Below are 18127 nucleotides of genomic sequence, written 5' to 3' on the forward strand. Positions count from 1 at the left end.
CAAAGTCCAACCCAAATCCTTCCCAAACCTCTCCACCCACAACAAATCCCTCCCACTAACATTTTGTTTTAAAAAAAGGCTTAAAAAGGGCACTGTCAATATGGATCTAGAGCTGGTCAAGGCTCTGCTTAATGCTGGAGAGCTGGCTCTCCATCCACTGCTTGGTGTGTCATATCATGCCCTGATGAAGCGGGATGGTGCAGCAGCAGGTTCAGTCAGGGACCCTAACTGCTCGCAGTGGGCACCACCAATGTACTGGCCGGGAACCTGGGGGCTAACTTGCTACTCTGTTGGGTCCTGGGTCTGATGCAGCTGCTTCAGCCTCTACCTCCTCCAGGATCATCCGGCTATGATATTCTGCCTGAATGTTCCCCTGCCTCTGCTGTAGCTGATGGACTGCTATCTCCTGCCTGGCTGGTGGTGGTCATCAGGCAGCAGTAGCTACATTGAGAAAATGAATAATAATAAACGGCAAATTGCATACAATTCTCTGAGCAAACACTTCTTCAAATGATAGATAGTGGGTGGCACAGTAGAACTACATTGCTGGTTCCCTAGGGATGCTGGAATTTGATCTGATTATGATTAGGAGAGTCACAGGTCCAATATTTTATTTGTTTACCTACACAAGCTTTACATAAAAAGCACTAACTGCCTGGTAGAAAAGAATTAAGGCAGAATTAGACCAGATTAAAAAAACTGTGATTTCATATTGTTTTCTTTTAAAGGCTTTTCCAGTAGCTAAACAGACACATTTAGTGGAAAAATAAAAATGAATTACCTCTCATTATGATGAGTAAGGTATTATGCACTATGGAGTACAAGTTGCTGTGCCAAATAATTGGCGGCATGCTAGCCAGCACTTTAAGTACATTACCACTGTCTGAAGCTCTGGCAGCTGTTGCTGACCATGATCTATCTTTAATTCCAATGGCCCTGCTCTTCCCCACATGCCTTTCACTTAGTTTAGTTTCTACCCTGTCTCCAAAGAGGCTGGTGAATAAATAAGCTAAATTACACATGTCATGTATAAAATGTGGATATATTTACCATGCCTGTGGTAAGTAGATGGGGGAAAATTATGCACTGCACTACAGGGAAAGGAATGTGCTACATAGATTGTATTTGGCACATTCACCACAGAGTATCCCCTATGCTAACCTTGAAATCAAGTTGAGCACTTACTAGTCCCACTTTATGTACTGGTCTTGCACACCATCACAAATTCTTTCCTCCAAATTGATTTGCTGGGCAGTAAGGAAAGTAAAGAAACATAACATACTTTACTGCAGAGTGAGGAAGATGGATTAGGCAGGTTGGTAGAGCTTTTGCTATAGAAGAATAGAGGGGCATCAAAGATCTCTCTACAGATAAAGAGCTCCCTTTTTTCTTCATCCAAGCAATTATTCAATTGTCCTTTCATTCTTCCCCTATATACACCCACAGCCACTGTGATTTAAGTTCTACTTTCTCTCATACTATTTTTCACCCAAATGTACAATCATTTATCCATCTATTCATTTCCTGCACTATCCACCCTTTCTTTCAATCATCCTTTCACCCATCCATCCATTCACCCAACACCAGTACTCACCCACACATCCTTTTTCATCCACCCACACACTCCTTTCACTCTTGTCACCCATCCTGTAATATTAACCTTCTGTTCATTCACCTTTCCATCAAGCCATCATTTTTAGTGTACATTATCTATGTGCTTTTGCTGTGTTGCAGATAGAAGAGGCCAAAAGTAACCCAGCCACCGCTGTAGCTGTAATGCTGGCATTTAATGAATCCAATCACGACAACACCCTTGTAGCTAGCGAGTAAGGGTAATAGTCAATAAGCAAGTAATGTGACTTACCATCACCTGTCCATGCCACCGAGTCTCCCCCTGCTCCATCTGCTCCTGCAGCAGTCAAAATCGAGGCGGCTCCACTGGTTGTTGTGGCTATAAAAAACAGTAAAGAGTTTTTAGATGCCAGGTACACCTCCCATTCTTATTTTTTTCAAATAAAAGAAATGCCAACCAAAACCTTTGAGTTATAGTGGGGCAGAGTTATTGCCGATGATTGACAATGACTCAGAAATATAGGAGAGCAATGAAGGGGCGGAATACAAAATGGTCAATGAAAGGCAGAAATATAAGATAATGCAGGGATAGCAGGAATTAAACAAAATGTGGATAGGGGAGTTGGAAAAACGAGACAGCATAAAAAAATAAACAAGGCAAATTAAAAGTAGTATAAAAGTGGGTAGAGGTAAAAGTTAGGGAAATAACAATAATAATATTAAATAATAGGACTTACTGTCATGAGCAGAGCCATCATCATTGGCACTGATGGTTGGTGCTTTCCCAGCTCCTGCCAGACCCACTGGTACAGTACCCCTCTTCTTGCCTTTGGGTGCTGATGTAAGATTAGAAATAAAGAAGATAAAAAATACCTTAGTGGTACTGTTAACGTCCACAAAATTATAATATAACAGGCAAATGCAATAAAATTGCAATTAAATTGGATCGCCTACGGTACTTCAATAGTATGTTTAACTATTGCTGAGTTGGCTAGACTCCTGAACCCTATTCTTTGCTTAACATTAACTGCATTTGGAACTGCAGCATTGCAATGAATGTTCTTTCATTCTATTCTCATTTCTTAATCCCTTTGATGGGCCAACTCAGTCTCCCTTTTTTGCAATGCATGCATACTCTCATCACTGTGAAATTGCATGGGACTGTACGACCTACATATAGTCACAGAGAACCCTAACTCACTAATGTCACTAATTCGCAATGGAGACTTGAGGACAGAGAAGTCTGCAATGAAATGGCTTCTTAAATATTCAGCCAAATGAGTGCCTACCTGCGAATACGATGATGTAGCGCTGAGCACCTGCCTAGCTCTAACTGGATCACATAAAAAAATAATATTCTTAATGTCAACTAAACATAACTTAGCTCTGAGTGGAAGCTGCATGCTATGAGGAAAAAAAATGTTAGCATTGTAGAACACAAACAGAGTAAAATTATAATACTCACCAAGCCCCAGGATCTCAATGCCTAGCAGGTCCTGCACGCAGTCGATTATATCCGCCCAGCAGTGTGTCAGCTGCTGTGTGGTGCGCTGGACCTGGGTGCCGGCCCTGAATAACTGGCACACCCTAGCCCAGTGCTGCTGATGCTCCCACAGGGGCTAACCATTCCCGGGCCTGCCACCTGCTGCCAGCATGAAGGGGAGTTGGCACTTCACATAAAAAACAGTACTGCCAAATCCTCCTCGCTGATTGTCTGAGGCTGAACTCCTTGATGGCGGCGCCACCCACCAAGGCAGGCGGCTGTTGTTGCACTGCTCTGCCATGGTCCTGGGTGAGGTACTAGGGTAGGGTGAATAAGAGAAGAAAAGAAACAGGAGGAAAAGAAAGGAAGAAATAAGGTGAAAATAAACAATAATACAAAAAGTCACCAAAAAGCATGAAAAATTAAAACAACTTAAAAATAATCAGACACAAAAAGACCCTAATGCAATAAATAAAAAAGTAGGGGTAGATCAAGTTTAAGGCTGGAGGATTTCAAAGATTGGGATTGGATGGAAAGTTGAAGGCCCAGCACCATAAACAGAGTGAAAAACAAGATGGCTGCACCCTGCAAACCGCGTGGTGCCGCTTGCGTGCGATTTCAAACAAGAGTAAATACTTTGCATTGTGTTTAGTGTCAAACGCGGTGCGGATGGGCACAATGGAGAACTCCGCTCGCTCGTGAAAGTCCGCACAGCGCAGCTGAGTTTTTTAGCCACTTCATGGAGTTCCATGTAATACATACACCGTCCAGGCTTACTCCATTACTCACAAGATGTGCCACTACTCCTGAGGCAAATGCAGAACAGCTGATGGACGGAATGTGTAACAAATCAAGCATTCACTCCCAATCACAGATCTGGGTTCAATCCATCAGTTTTTTGCTTGCCATGCCATTCCAACTTAGACCTAGCCACACCCAAATCAGTCTTGACCCTGCTCCCCATCGGAATAGTCCAGCCCGAAATGCCAGGTCAGGTCCTCCCTGGACCAGAAACAAGCATCCTGGGACCGGTTTCAGGGAATCACCCCTCCTCAGCCAGGCTAACTTGAATCTGGTGGCATAGTGCATACAGGACCCACGACTGGGCATACCCTTCCCACTTAGGGCGATAAATGCAAAAAGTATAGATGACGGACAGAATGTGGAACAAATTAAGCATTCACCCCTAGTTACAGATCTAGGTTTAATCAAGCAGCTCGGGCTGGACTGTTCCTATGGGGAACAGGGTCAAGACTGATTTGCATATGGCTGGGTCCAAACTGGGGTAGTATGGTGAGCAAAAGCACAATAGATTAAACCCAGATCTGTGACTCGGGCAAGTGTTTGAAAAGTGTCAGCACTCCGTCAATCATCCTTTTGTGTTGCTAAAGTTGCCCTAAGTGGGAAGGGTATGCCCAGACGCGGGTCCCATGCTCACTGTGCCACTGGATTCAAGCTAGCTGACTGATGAAGGTTGATACCTTGAAACCGGTCCCAGGATGCTCATTTCCAGTCCAGGGAAGACGTAGCCTGGCAGCTCGGGCTCAACTGTTCTTATGGGAACAGGGTCAAGCCTGATTTGCATATGACTGGGTCCAAACTGGGGTGGCATGGTGAGAAAAAGAATGATGGATAAAACCTGGATCTGTTACTGGGGTGAGTGTTTGAAAAGTTCCAGAACTCTGTCTATCATCCTTTTGTGTTGCTAAAACTAATCCTGAGGTAAGCACTCACATCTGTAATTGACCTGTACCACTTATACAGATGTTCCTTTTGTAAAATTGATGCTCACTTGATCAGATGTTTTGTAAAATTGTAATTATTGTCAAATAGCTATCCTGTACTAAGTACATGTGCAATAAAATGTTTACATAGACATAGGGGGTGATTCTGACCTCGGCGGTAAAATGCCCTTACCGCTGGTCATAAAACCGCCATAACACCGCCGCGGCCGCGGTCAACCGCCACGGTCATTCTGACCCACAACGGCCAAACCTCCAAAAATCCGTCCTCCACTGCAGCCCGCCACATCGGCGGGCAGCGATAAACTGGAGATGACCAAACCTCCACCGTCACGCCAACAGAAATACGCCCATGCCATTACGACCCACGAATCCTCACGGCGGTCATTCAAACGCGGTATTCCATTGGCGCTACACACCGCCGCGGTCAGAATACACACACATCACCAAAACACAGCCACATTGGACAATTTGAAATACACACACCTGATACACATACACACACCACTCCCACACAATCAACCAACTATAAAACACACACCCACATCACCCACAAACCCCTGCGACCCTAATTACTGAGAGAAGGAGAGAGAGACACAGCAGACAATCCATAGCAAGACACACTGAGGCACACTACACCATCACACACACCACATAGTAGCACAAAGGACCACACACCAACATACTCATCATCACATACACCACCCCACACCTCACCCACACCACCCCATGGCACCCCAAAGGCACCCACGCTTTTCGGACCAAGAACTCCGGGTCATGGTGGAGGAAATCCTAAGAGTGGAACCCCAGCTCTTCGGCTCGCAGGTGCAGCACACCAGTATAGCCAGGAAGGCGGAGCTATGGCAGCGGATTGTGGACAGGGTCAACGCGGTGGGACAGCATCCCAGGAATAGGGAGGACATCCGCAAAAGATGGAACGACCTACGGGGGAAGGTCCGATCGATGGTCTCCAGGCACAACATCGCGGTCCAGAAGACTGGCGGCGGACCCCCACCCACCCCTCCCGAATTTACATCGTGGGAGCAAGAGGTCTTGAACATCCTGCATCCTCAGGGCCTCGCTGGAGTAGCCGGAGGAATGGACTCTGGTAAGTCCCATCTCAACTACTATATCCCCCCCACCCCACCAGCATGCCAACCCACACCCCCACCCTCACCCCCAACCCCCCAGCACATATCCTCCCTGACAATGTCTCACCAGCACAACCCACCCATCCCAACACCAACTCCTGCATGATAACACAAATCATGGGCACCCATCACCTATGCATGACCACTGCACTAACCCCTCCCCCCCACTAAATACCCTCACAACACCTCCCTCAAGGGAATGCCTGCACTGGGGAACAAGGGCACGCTATTGCACACACAGAAACAATAACCAAACTCTCTTACCCCATGCAGGACCCGAACGACAACACACCAGCCAGGAGGGTCCAGAACTGTCCATCCCACCACCGGAACAGGCCCACACTGAGGATAGCAGCTCTGTCGACAGTGAACCTGATGACCAGCCCAGACCATCGGGGACCTCTGGGCAGTCGGTTCCCCTCAGGCAGCTACAGGCCACACCAGACCCGACCCCCTCTGCCGACACCAGCACAGCTCCCACCCAGCGGGCCCATGCCTCTGTCTCTAGGACAGCTCAATCAGCGGTGTGTCCGCCACTACAGGGCACCCAGGCTAACCCAACACCCCAACAACAACAGGGACCTGGGGGCAGTGGGAGCGGGCACACCGGACAGGGGACAGAGGCCGGGGGAAACCGGGCAGCTCGGAGGGCTGCTGTGCGACAGGGGGGGGAGGAGAGGCCCAGGGAACCCACTCTCCAAGAGGCCCTCACCACCATCATGGCAGCCTACCACCACTCCCAAGAAACGATGGCGACGGTACTGGCCAGGTTCACTGAGGTCCAGGCACAGCAGGAAGAACGCTACATGGGGTTCAGGGAGGAGCTGAGAATCATCGGGACCGCAATGGGGACCATCGTCCTGGCCCTCCACAGGATAGAGGACGCGTTGCGGGACCATGGTGCACCACACAGGGCCCCTGTCACTAGGCCGGACCAGGAACAGCCTACCACCTCCGCCGGCGCTAGTGGACAGGAGGTCCCAACACCTCGACAGCCCCCCAGAACCCCACCTCCTGCTGAAGAACAACCACCCCGTAAGAGGAGCCTGAGACCAAAGAAAAAGACAGAGTAGGATGTCAAGACCCCCGCCAGCAGGACATACCCCCTGAACTCTTCCCACTGTCCCACATTGCCACCCTGTCCAACCATGAACTGCCTATGCTCCATCCTTCCCCAGGCAAAAGAACAATGCACCTGTGAGACTGAGAACTGGACTCTGCCATGGATATTCCTCCACCCCCACACATCACCCTTAGAATCACATGTACCGATATCTAGCACTGTAAATAAATCACATTTTGCACAATAATCTGTTTTGAGTCATGCTGTATTATTAACAAATGTATTACATATCAGTGTTCAATTTCTGTTCTGTCAATTAGTCATGACAACATACCAATGTCAATACGCTGTATTTCATGGGCGAACCAAGCAGAAGTCAGGTACTGAGTCAGACAGCACTGAGAAGGGAAGGGAAAGGCAAAAATTACTGAAAAACATCTGTGGGGAACTACAGAAAGTACAGATGCAGGAGGCTAGAAGCAATTGGGAAATGGCGTGGGTGAATCTTACCTGGGTGTCACTGGAAATACTGTTGTATCACTCTATCCCTATTGTCTGTGTCGTCCTCTGAGTCTTCCTCCTCTTCACTCTCCACAGGCTCCACGGCTTCTACAACACCACCATCTGGACCATCCTCCTGCAGGAAAGGCACCTGGCGTCGCAAAGCCAGGTTGTGAAGCATACAGCAGGCCACGATGATATGGCACACCTTCTTTGGTGAGTACATTACGGATCCACCAGTCATATGCAGGCACCTAAACCTGGCCTTCAGGAGTCCAAAGGTTCGCTCAATCACCCTCCTAGTACGCCCATGGGCCTCATTGTAGCGTTCCTCTGCCCTTGTCCGGGGATTCCTTACTGGGGTCAGTAGCCACGGCAGGTTGGGGTAACCAGAGTCACCTATTAGCCACACACGTTGTCTCTGTAGCTGCTCCATCACATAGGGGATGCTGCTATTTCGCATCACATACGCGTCATGCACTGACCCAGGGAACTTGGCATTTACATGGGAGATGTACTGGTCAGCCAAACAGACCACCTGGACATTCATCGAATGATAATTTTTTCTGTTTCGGAACACCTGCTCATCGTCTTTTGGGGGTACCAAAGCCACATGGGTCCCATCAATGGCACCAATGATGTTGGGGATATGTCCAAGGGCATAGAAATCACCCTTCACTGTGGGCAAGTCACCCTCCTCGGGGAAAATGATGTAGCTCCGCATGAGTTTCATCAGGGCAGACAACACTCTGCTCAAAATCTTAGAAAACATAGGCTGAGACATTCCAGATGACATGGCCACTGTGGTCTGGAATGACCCACTGGCCAAAAAATGGAGGACTGACAAAACCTGCACCAGAGGGGGAATCCCTGTGGGTTGGCGGATGGGGGACATCAGGGCTGGCTCCAGCTGGGCACACAGTTCATGGATAGTGGCACGGTCAAGTCTGTAGCGAAGTATTATATGGCGTTCTTCCATTGTCGACAGGTCCACCAGCGGTCGGTACACGCGAGGATTCCTCCTTCTCATCGCAAGTCCCAGCGGACGGTGCCTAGGAAGGACAACATGGAGCACAGAGTCAGCCAAAACACAGGTACGTACAGACAGCTTGCACAGTTAAAGAATGGCAATGGGTTGAAAGGCGTGTATGTGTGGCAATGCAAGGCCTAGGCCTGTGTGTCGCAGTCAAAATTAAGCCATGTGGGCCCTTGAAATGGCGGCTGCCTGACCTGTGAAGTGGGACAATGGGATGTGAGGTCAATGCGCTGGCGGGGCACACCATGGCGGTAGGCGGTCGCAGACCGCGGCGCAAAGCCGCATTGGTTAACATTGAAGCCTATGGGTTTCAGCAGCCAATAACGAAGTGCGCCGGCGGTCGCGGTACGCACCGCCGCGGTACGCACCGCCGCGGACGTGACCGCCATTTTCTATCTGCTTAATCACTCGAGACCTGATCATCCACAGGAGAGGACCTATACTGCAAGTGCTGCTGTGACCTCGGTCTGGAAGATACAATGGCTGCTACGCCTGGGGAAAGGGCCCCTGCCTTCACGTCTGAAGAGTTGGACAAGCTCGTGGATGGGGTCCTCCCCCAGTATGCGCTACTCTACGGTCCTCCAGACCAACAAGTGAGTACACCGGGTGCTAATGGAATGGGCTATGCCTGTGTGGATTGGGGTGGATGTAAGTTGGTGGGGTGGGGGGCGAATGAGGAGTGCAACGCCCGACAGATGAGAGCATGTGCCATATGGCAAAGTGGGTGGGGGGGGGCCAATTACATCTAACATGCAGGTCATTGATGAGTTCCTCCTTTCCACCCTGTACATGTCTAATAGGTCAGCGCCCATCAGAAGATCGACATTTGGCGTGCCATCGCCAAGGAAGTCCGGACCTTGGGGGTCCACAACAGACGGGGCACCCACTGCCGCAAGAGGTGGGAGGACATCCGCCGCGGAACAAGGAAGACCGCAGAAACACTGCTGGGGATGGCCTCCCAACCTAGGAGGGGTGCCAGTCGCACCATGACCCCCCTGATGTCCCGGATCCTGGCGGTGGCCTACCCTGAATTGGATGGGCGCTTTAAGACATCACAGCAGACACAAGGGGGTGAGTATCAGCACATTCTCCTATCTTTCTGCGCAGTGGAGGCGTCTGGGTGGGGGAGGAGGGCTGTGGGTGACATTAGGCCAGGGCGCTTTCTGTAGTGTAGTCCTCTCCCTTAGGCATGGCCCTGTGCCCCCGGCCCCCGCCTCGGTAGGGTGACAAGTACAGCCATTGAAGGTCCAGCATCTCCCATGTGCGCGTTTGACGTCTCTTGGCCTGTTGTCTTAGTCAGTAGTACTGAGTAGTGTACCCCGAATGCGCGGCTTAGTGCATTAGGCACCTGTGTCTGTCCTCTCCGCCAACGGTGTTGACATTGCATGCACTCAACCTGGTCTTCTTTTTTCTCCCCCCACCCTTTCTTTTCATCTTCTTGTGCATGTGTGCATTAGCATCATCAGGCGGAGGAGATACGGCATCGGAGCACGAGGGAGCTGCAGGACACAAGGCCCCGGTGGGCCCATGAACAGACACCGAGGGCACCAGTGATCCGGAGGGCGAGGGGAGCACCACGACGGGGACCGCTGGTGAGAGCAGCGAAAGCGACACGTCCTCGGATGGGAGCTCCCTAGGGGTGGCGGCAACATCCGTGCCCCCCGCCTCTACAGGTACAGCCGCCACCCAGCGCACCAGCCCCGCTCTCCCAGCAGCCCCTCAGTCTTCGCTCCGTGCCGGTTCGCCCAGGAAGGCGCGCGTCTCCTTCGCCCCAGGCACCTCAGCCCCTGCCCCTGTTGCCCCTGCTGCCCTCAGTGCGGAGCTCATTGACCTGGTAAGGACGCTCATTGTTGGGCAGACGACCCTTTTGAATGCCATCCAGGGTGTGCAAAGGGAGGTGCAACAGAGCAATGCGTACCTGGAGGGCATTCATTCGGGTCAGGCTGCCCATCAACGAGCGTTCACTGCTCTGGCCTCAGCACTGACGGCAGCCATTGTCCCTGTTTCCAGCCTCCCTCTTCTGACTGCCTCCAGCCTGTCTCTGTCTCCTGTTCCTCAGCCTATCCCATCCACACCATCAGACCAGCCTGCACACACCTCAACACCCAAGAGCAGCTCATCCAAACACAAGCACCACAGATCCCGCAAACACTCACCCGAGCAACACCCAGATGCAGACATGCCAACAGCCACTGCCACCCCTGTGTCCCCCTCCTCCTCGTCTCCCTCCTCCCTCCCTGTGACGTCTACACTCACACCTGCATGCACCCCAACATCAGCCAGTGCTTCCATCACCACCTCACCCTCCAGTACAGTCCACACTCGTGCAGTCACCACCCCCACTGCCATGTACACGTCCCCTGTGTCCTCTCCCACTGTGTCTGTCACCCCCTCTTCCAAGACACACAAACGCAGGCAGCCACCCACCCAACAGCCATCCACCTCACGACAGCCTACAGCACCAGCACCTTCACCCAATGACAGCACACCTGACTCTCCTACAACCACCTTCTCTACCTCCACTTCCATCTCCACTTCTCCTACCCTTTACCTTGGCCCTAAAAAACTTTTCCTGGCTAACCTTAACCTCTTTCCCCCCGATGACCTCCCCCATCCATCTTCAAAGAGTCCCAAGAGCACCGCAGCCACCACCAGCCCAGCTTCGGGTGTCACTGTTGTGCCTGGGTTCTGGAGCCCACCCTTTGCCAGCAGTGACACATCGAGCTGCAGCAAGGACACGTCCAGCCCCCCCCCCGGCAAGAGGACCCGCAAAACCAAGGACCGCCGTGCGAGGACCGACAGGGCTGCCCCCAAGGAGCAATGTGCGGCCACTTCACCACCCACACCATCTGGGGGAGGCAAGGGCCCGAGAGCCCCATCAAAGGAGCGGAAGGGCAGCAGGAGCGCGGAGAAGGTGGACCCCACATGCCACATCCCAGCTGGGAAGGAGGACACTAAGGAGGCCAGGAGTCCGTCCCCGAAGGGTCCAGAAACGTCACGGTCCGAGGGCGACTGAGCAGGGAGTCGAGGCCAGGTCTGGCTCCCTTGACCTGCTGGATGAGCACCGCTGAACAGGGCCCGCGGTGCAGGAGAGCACCGCTGAACAGGGCCCGCCGTGGAGAAGAGCACCGCTGAACAGGGCCCGCGGTGCAGAAGAGCACCGCTGAACAGGGCCCGCCGTGGAGAAGAGCACCGCTGAACAGGGCCCCGCCGTGGAGATAGGCACCGCTGAACAGGGCCCGCGGTGGAGAAGAGCACCGCTGAACAGGGCCCGCGGTGCAGAAGAGCACCGCTGAACAGGGCCCCGCCGTGGAGATAGGCACCGCTGAACAGGGCCCGCGGTGGAGAAGAGCACCGCTGAACAGGGCCCCGCCGTCTCAAGCACCGCTCCGCTGGGCCCCGCCGTCTCAAGCACCACTCCGCTGGGCCCCGCCGTCTCAAGCACCGCTCCGCTGGGCCCTTCCTCTCAAGCACCGCTCCGCTGGGCCCTTCTTCTCAAGCACCGCTCTGCTGGGCCCCGCCGTCTCAAGCACCGCTCCGCTGGGCCCCGCCGTCTCAAGCACCGCTCCGCTGGGCCCTTCCTCTCAAGCACCGCTCCGCTGGGCCCTTCTTCTCAAGCACCGCTCCGCTGGGCCCCGCCGTCTCAAGCACCGCTCCGCTGGGCCCTTCCTCTCAAGCACCGCTCCGCTGGGCCCTTCTTCTCAAGCACCGCTCCGCTGGGCCCCGCCGTCTCAAGCACCGCTCCGCTGGGCCCTGCCGTCTCAAGCACCGCTCCGCTGGGCCCTTCCTCTCAAGCACCGCTCCGCTGGGCCCTTCTTCTCAAGCACCGCTCCGCTGGGCCCCGCCGTCTCAAGCACCGCTCCGCTGGGCCCCGCCGTCTCAAGCACCGCTCCGCTGGGCCCTTCCTCTCAAGCACCGCTCCGCTGGGCCCTTCTTCTCAAGCACCGCTCCGCTGGGCCCCGCCGTCTCAAGCACCGCTCCGCTGGGCCCTTCCTCTCAAGCACCGCTCCGCTGGGCCCTTCTTCTCAAGCACCGCTCCGCTGGGCCCCGCCGTCTCAAGCACCGCTCCGCTGGGCCCTTCTTCTCAAGCACCGCTCCGCTGGGCCCCGCCGTCTCAAGCACCGCTCCGCTGGGCCCCGCCGTCTCAAGCACCGCTCCGCTGGGCCCCGCCGTCTCAAGCACCGCTCTGCTGGGCCCTTCCTCTCAAGCACCGCTCCGCTGGGCCCTTCTTCTCAAGCACCGCTCCGCTGGGCCCTTCTTCTCAAGCACCGCTCCGCTGGGCCCCGCCGTCTCAAGCACCGCTCCGCTGGGCCCTTCTTCTCAAGCACCGCTCCGCTGGGCCCCGCCGTCTCAAGCACCGCTCCGCTGGGCCCTTCCTCTAAAGCACCGCTCCGCTGGGCCCTTCTTCTCAAGCACCGCTCCGCTGGGCCCTTCCTCTCAAGCACCGCTCCGCTGGGCACCGCCGTCGCAAGCACCGTTTATGGTTCACTGTGCCCACCATGCCTCCTCCTTGACCAGTGGAGACTGTCATCCACCTGATGGACTGTGGCTTTGCACTCCCCAGGATGGCCCAGTGGGCAGCCCATCCACTGTAGAGACATTGAGAGACTGTGGCTTTGCACTCCCCAGGATGGCCCAGTGGGCAGCCCACCCACTGTAGAGACATTGAGAGACTGTGGCTTTGCACTCCCCAGGATGGCCCAGTGGGCAGCCCACCCACTGTAGAGACATTGAGAGACTGTGGCTTTGCACTCCCCAGGATGGCCCAGTGGGCAGCCCACCCACTGTAGAGACATTGAGAGACTGTGGCTTTGCACTCCCCAGGATGGTCCAGTGGGCAATCCACCCACTGCAGAGACTTGAGAGACTGTGGCTTTGCACTCCCCAGGATGGTCCAGTGGGCATGGTGGCTCCTCGTGGATCTGGCGTCGTGGACTCATGTGGCTGTGGTGCCCCCCCCTTCCCTTCCCCCTGAGGTGCCTGTAGTTTTTACATCTGATGCCCCTGCAGTGTTCTCTCCAAAGGACTCAGGTCTCCTGTGTGGGCTTTGCCCTTGTTTCTCAAGACTTTGGCCCACGGACATGCTGAAATCGTAGGTTGTGCAGGACTTGGTACTTCAGTTATACACTGATGTGTGTGTAATTAGTTTTGTTGTGGATATCTTTCATGGTTGTACGCGAATTTTCTGGAGCTTTTTGGTACATAAATATTTATTCCAAATATGATTATGTCCTAGCATTTTTCAGGGGTGTTTGGGTGGTGTCACTGTGACTTGGTGCGCTGCATTGGTGAGTACATAGTTGGGGGGGGGGGTCGCATATGTGTGTGGCCGTAACCTTTCGTCCTCCCCCTCCCGTGTGTCGTAGGTGCAGTACTCACCGTTGTCGTCTGCGCCGGACTTCGTACTCGTGGTAGATGAGAAGGTAGACGAGAGCAGGTAGGATGTTTAATTCGGGTTCCATGCTGTCCTCCTTCCTCCTGGAGTGCGTAGTGGTGAGCGTTTTCCCGTCCGTAGTCTGTTTCCGCCGTGTTTTTATCGGCGGTGCTCCCGCCCCGGAAAAGGTGGCGGATTGGTGAGTTGGAATAGTGTGGGCGGTACATTGTCTGCCGCCTGTCTGTTGGCGGTGACCGCCGCGCTGTTTGTTTGTACCGCCGTGGCGGTCGGAGTGTTAAGGTGGCTGTTTGTGTTGGCGGTTCCCGCCAGGGTCAGAATCCCATATTTTTTACCGCCAGCCTGTTGGCGGGTTGGCCGCCGCTTTAACACCGACCGCCAGGGTTAGAATCAGGCCCATAGAATGCTGGTTTATATCACTGACATGCCTCAAACTATTTATATAAATGCATCTCTGAATAAAAAACGTAAAGAAACAGCAAATTATTCAACAGTTCTCTGGCCAGTAATACCAAAATAGTACGGGAAGAAAGAACCTGCAATCTGATCCTGAACAACTGGATTTTGGATTAATTAAATTATAGTTTCAATCTCAAAAAGAATGCATTCTCACGGGATGAAAGGCTGGGATCTGATTACTTAAAGTCTCCCTCTGTCACTTGAACGCTGCCCCGTGATGGTGTGAAAATTTGAAAATTAGATATCTGCGTTTCTTTGTGATTCTATCGATGCACTATATCAAAAGAAAGCTAATCTGTGAAAACACACGTGGCCGTGAAATCATAGCATACATGGATAGAAAGGATACACATCAATTTCTCTGATGGGTTTTCAGGACGAAGAACCATGATAACATGTCATTTCTTGAAAGTTGACCTTGAAGAAATGGAGAAGTTGAGACCCTACAGTAAGTCCCCAGGCCTGATACTGTGGGAACTATTTATTTACTCTGCTTATCGTGAACTAAGGTTTCACCACAGACGCTGGTGGTTCTTTTAGGGCAATAACTTCAAAACGAGTGAGACAGCAGAACGTTCCACGCAGTCGTTTTTGATTTCTACAACCTGTTGGCTGAATGAGGCAGAACTTTTGGTTGCACGCAAATATTATTCTTGCCGTGTCCCTACATAACACCAGCATGAGATCATTAAAGATGAGAAAACGTCAGGGTGAGAGTCAGAAACCTTATAGCCCACCTCCGAGAAGACTTGTTTAGAAGAATTAATTAGATAACTTGATTAGCATAGAGCCACTGTAGAGTTAACGAAGGCTAAACCCATTCACCGAACTCTCAATCACCTCTTACAACAGTGATACAGGAATCCTTTGTCCCATAGATACCAACACCTCGCTTGTTCAACAGATAACTGGTTGGAGCAGACTCTTACCCAGACCCAGAATCATCCTCCTTCCCACGCTTTTAGCCAGCTGCTCCAATGAGTGACATCTAGTAAAGTCAAAGACTATCACCTGTCTTTGTCCCATAGCTTGAGCCCTTTTGTCCTGCAGACTTTCACCAGGATACCTGTGCATACCATCATATGTTTAGAAACTGAACTCAATCCTTTGAAAGCACAGAGGCACGCCCAACGTGGTATACCGAGTTATAGCATACAGATGGTACCTCAATGAAACATTGAGCATCGGTAAACATGTACAAATGTGATACATGTGATCTGTAACATAACTTTGCATTGTTAACATGTACCTATTAAAAGGATATACATGGAAAATGACAATAGCTATTCCCTATACCAACGATAAAACTGGGAAAAAATGAGTAATTCTAAATTCCTCCCTTTGTTCACACGTTTCCCCAGGATCAGCAGGCTGAATTTCTTGGCAGTCTAAGTAGAAGGAAAAATGGGGATGAAAACTATGAGCCAGATTAGATTGTTTTCCTTTTAACAGTTTTGCCTTTATTCAGACTTACTGATTTTAACACAACCAGAAGAAATACTTGTGAATTAGGCATTGACAGTACAAAAGATACTAAAGGAGTGAATGTGACTGGGAGCAGTAGGGGGACAATCAGCCACTGACAAGGATTTGTTGGTTATGTCGTGGAAAACATTCCACATTTTGATATTGATGGGTATTCATACTGTTAGAAATGGGGTTTCTGGTTGGCTAGGGTATGCACCTCAGCCTGGCAGAACCTACCCACTCTAGTCAGGGTTTAGGAATTACACGTCCAAGATAACCCCTGCTCACCCCCTTGGTAGCTTGGCACGAGTAGTCAGGCTTAACCTGGAGTAAACACAACACTGAGCTATGTAAAAATAATCTGTATTGCACAAAACATAATTGGACCAATATTACACGTGAATAATACCCTGCTACCTTAGCAGTTGTCAGAATGTTACACAAGTTACTAATACTCTGCAGGAATATGCAGTTGTCACATTAGAACACGTAAGTACTCAGGATTCTGCAACATAAGCAGTAATCAGGAATTAAAGTAAAAGGTATATGCATTTGTCATAAACAATTCCTAAATATCCATAAAAGGAACATTAGAGAATATACCACAAGTCATATAAATACATATCAGCTAGACATGCCTAGAAAAGGAACATTAGCACATATATGTATAACCAGTAAACAGGTAGGAAATAGCAAACATCTGTAAGTCTGCATTAGGCTCCTAGAGCCTAGATTTTCTAAAGAGTACCTGCTTGCTGGTGGAAAAGGCACTTCAAGTGCCTAGAAACGGGCACGGGGCCCCTGGCGCTCCTGTGCGCAAAACGGGTGGGCCTCCCTCGTGGTGGGGGCCTGCCTCGGCCTCCTCGTACCCTGTCCGTGGGGTGGGGGCCGGGTGTGGCCCAGCAACAATTACCGCATAAAGGCGGGAAGGGACCTCCGGCGAGGTCTCCCTTCCCGATTCCACGGAGAGTAGGGAAAACAAATTATGCCAAAAACTAGGAGCGTCCTGCTCCTAGTGCAGCGACCGGGGAAGGAGGGCGCTCCCTGCGCCTTCCACAAATCCTGCTTCCGCGTTAGAGGGCACTCGGACCCCACCGGGGGATCTGAGAAAATACACTCTTGCACCCGAGGTGGTGCGCGAGTACTAGGAGCTGCTCCTGGGCTGCTGGGAGGCTCCTTTAGAAGCTGGAGGCAACTGGTGAGCTCGGACCCCTCCAAAGCGGTGCGCGAGTGTTGGGAAGCTGGTCCCGGCCGCCGGGACGCTTCCAGGGAAAGAGGAGGTGGCTGGTGCCCTGGGGGCGCTCCTGGAAGCAGACCGTGCCCCGGTGGCGCCGCTAGGAGCGTGCCGGCTCCAATTGAGGTATCTTCGTGCCCCTAGGACACTTAGCTTAGCGCGAACCTCGCGCTAATGATAGTCCAATAACCCAGACTGTGGTGGTGATTCGGGAGGCAAAAATAAAGCGTGTTTCAAAGCGCTACGGTGATTTTTGCGACCTGGGCTGCGGCTGTGTCCTTGGTCAGAAGGAATGAGCTTTTCAGGGTGCTGGGGGCAAAGTTAAAAGCCCGGGCTGCGGCGGTGATCCCTTGTCTGCAGTACCAAGAGAGAGCTTTTTCCAGTGCTTAGTCCAGTCCTACAGGGATCCTTACGGGGTCAGGGGCACAGCACCCTGGGAGCAACCAGGAGACAAGGGAGCACAGGCTGGTGGGCCCAGCTACAGGCCAGCACAAGGTTTGCAGATGGTGACAGTCCTTCTAGTGACCAGGCAGGTCACAGGTCAGCACAGCAGCAGCAGTCCAAGGTGGTTTCCTGGTGAATCCATTCATCAGCGTTCTGTGTCCAGTTTCAAGTTCCAAGAGTGTTCAAATTGTGGGGAAAATTCCCCTGTACTTATAGTCAGTTCTTACAGTGTCTCACAATGGTAGGGAGAGGAGATTCCAGCCAGTTACAACTGGTTCTGGGAGTGCCCCCTCTCTCCTTTCAGCACAGACTCCAAACATCAGTGGGGGGTTAACGACCCTATTGTGTGAGGCCAGGGCACAGTCTTTACAAATGAAGGTGTGCCCAACCTCTCCCTTCTCTCAGCCCAGGAAGGCTTTACAATATGTAGACGCACCTCTGTGTCACCTCCACCCTCCCTGTGTTCAGGCTGTCTGAGAAGTATGGACAAAGCCCCAAATGTCAGTCTGCCCAGACGTTGATTGGAGACAAGCTGTAAAAAACCAAAGTCATAAGCACAGATAAATGTGCACTTTCTAGAAGT

The sequence above is a fragment of the Pleurodeles waltl genome, chromosome 7 (assembly GCF_031143425.1).
Source record: "Pleurodeles waltl isolate 20211129_DDA chromosome 7, aPleWal1.hap1.20221129, whole genome shotgun sequence".
Classification (NCBI taxonomy): Eukaryota; Metazoa; Chordata; class Amphibia; order Caudata; family Salamandridae; genus Pleurodeles; species Pleurodeles waltl.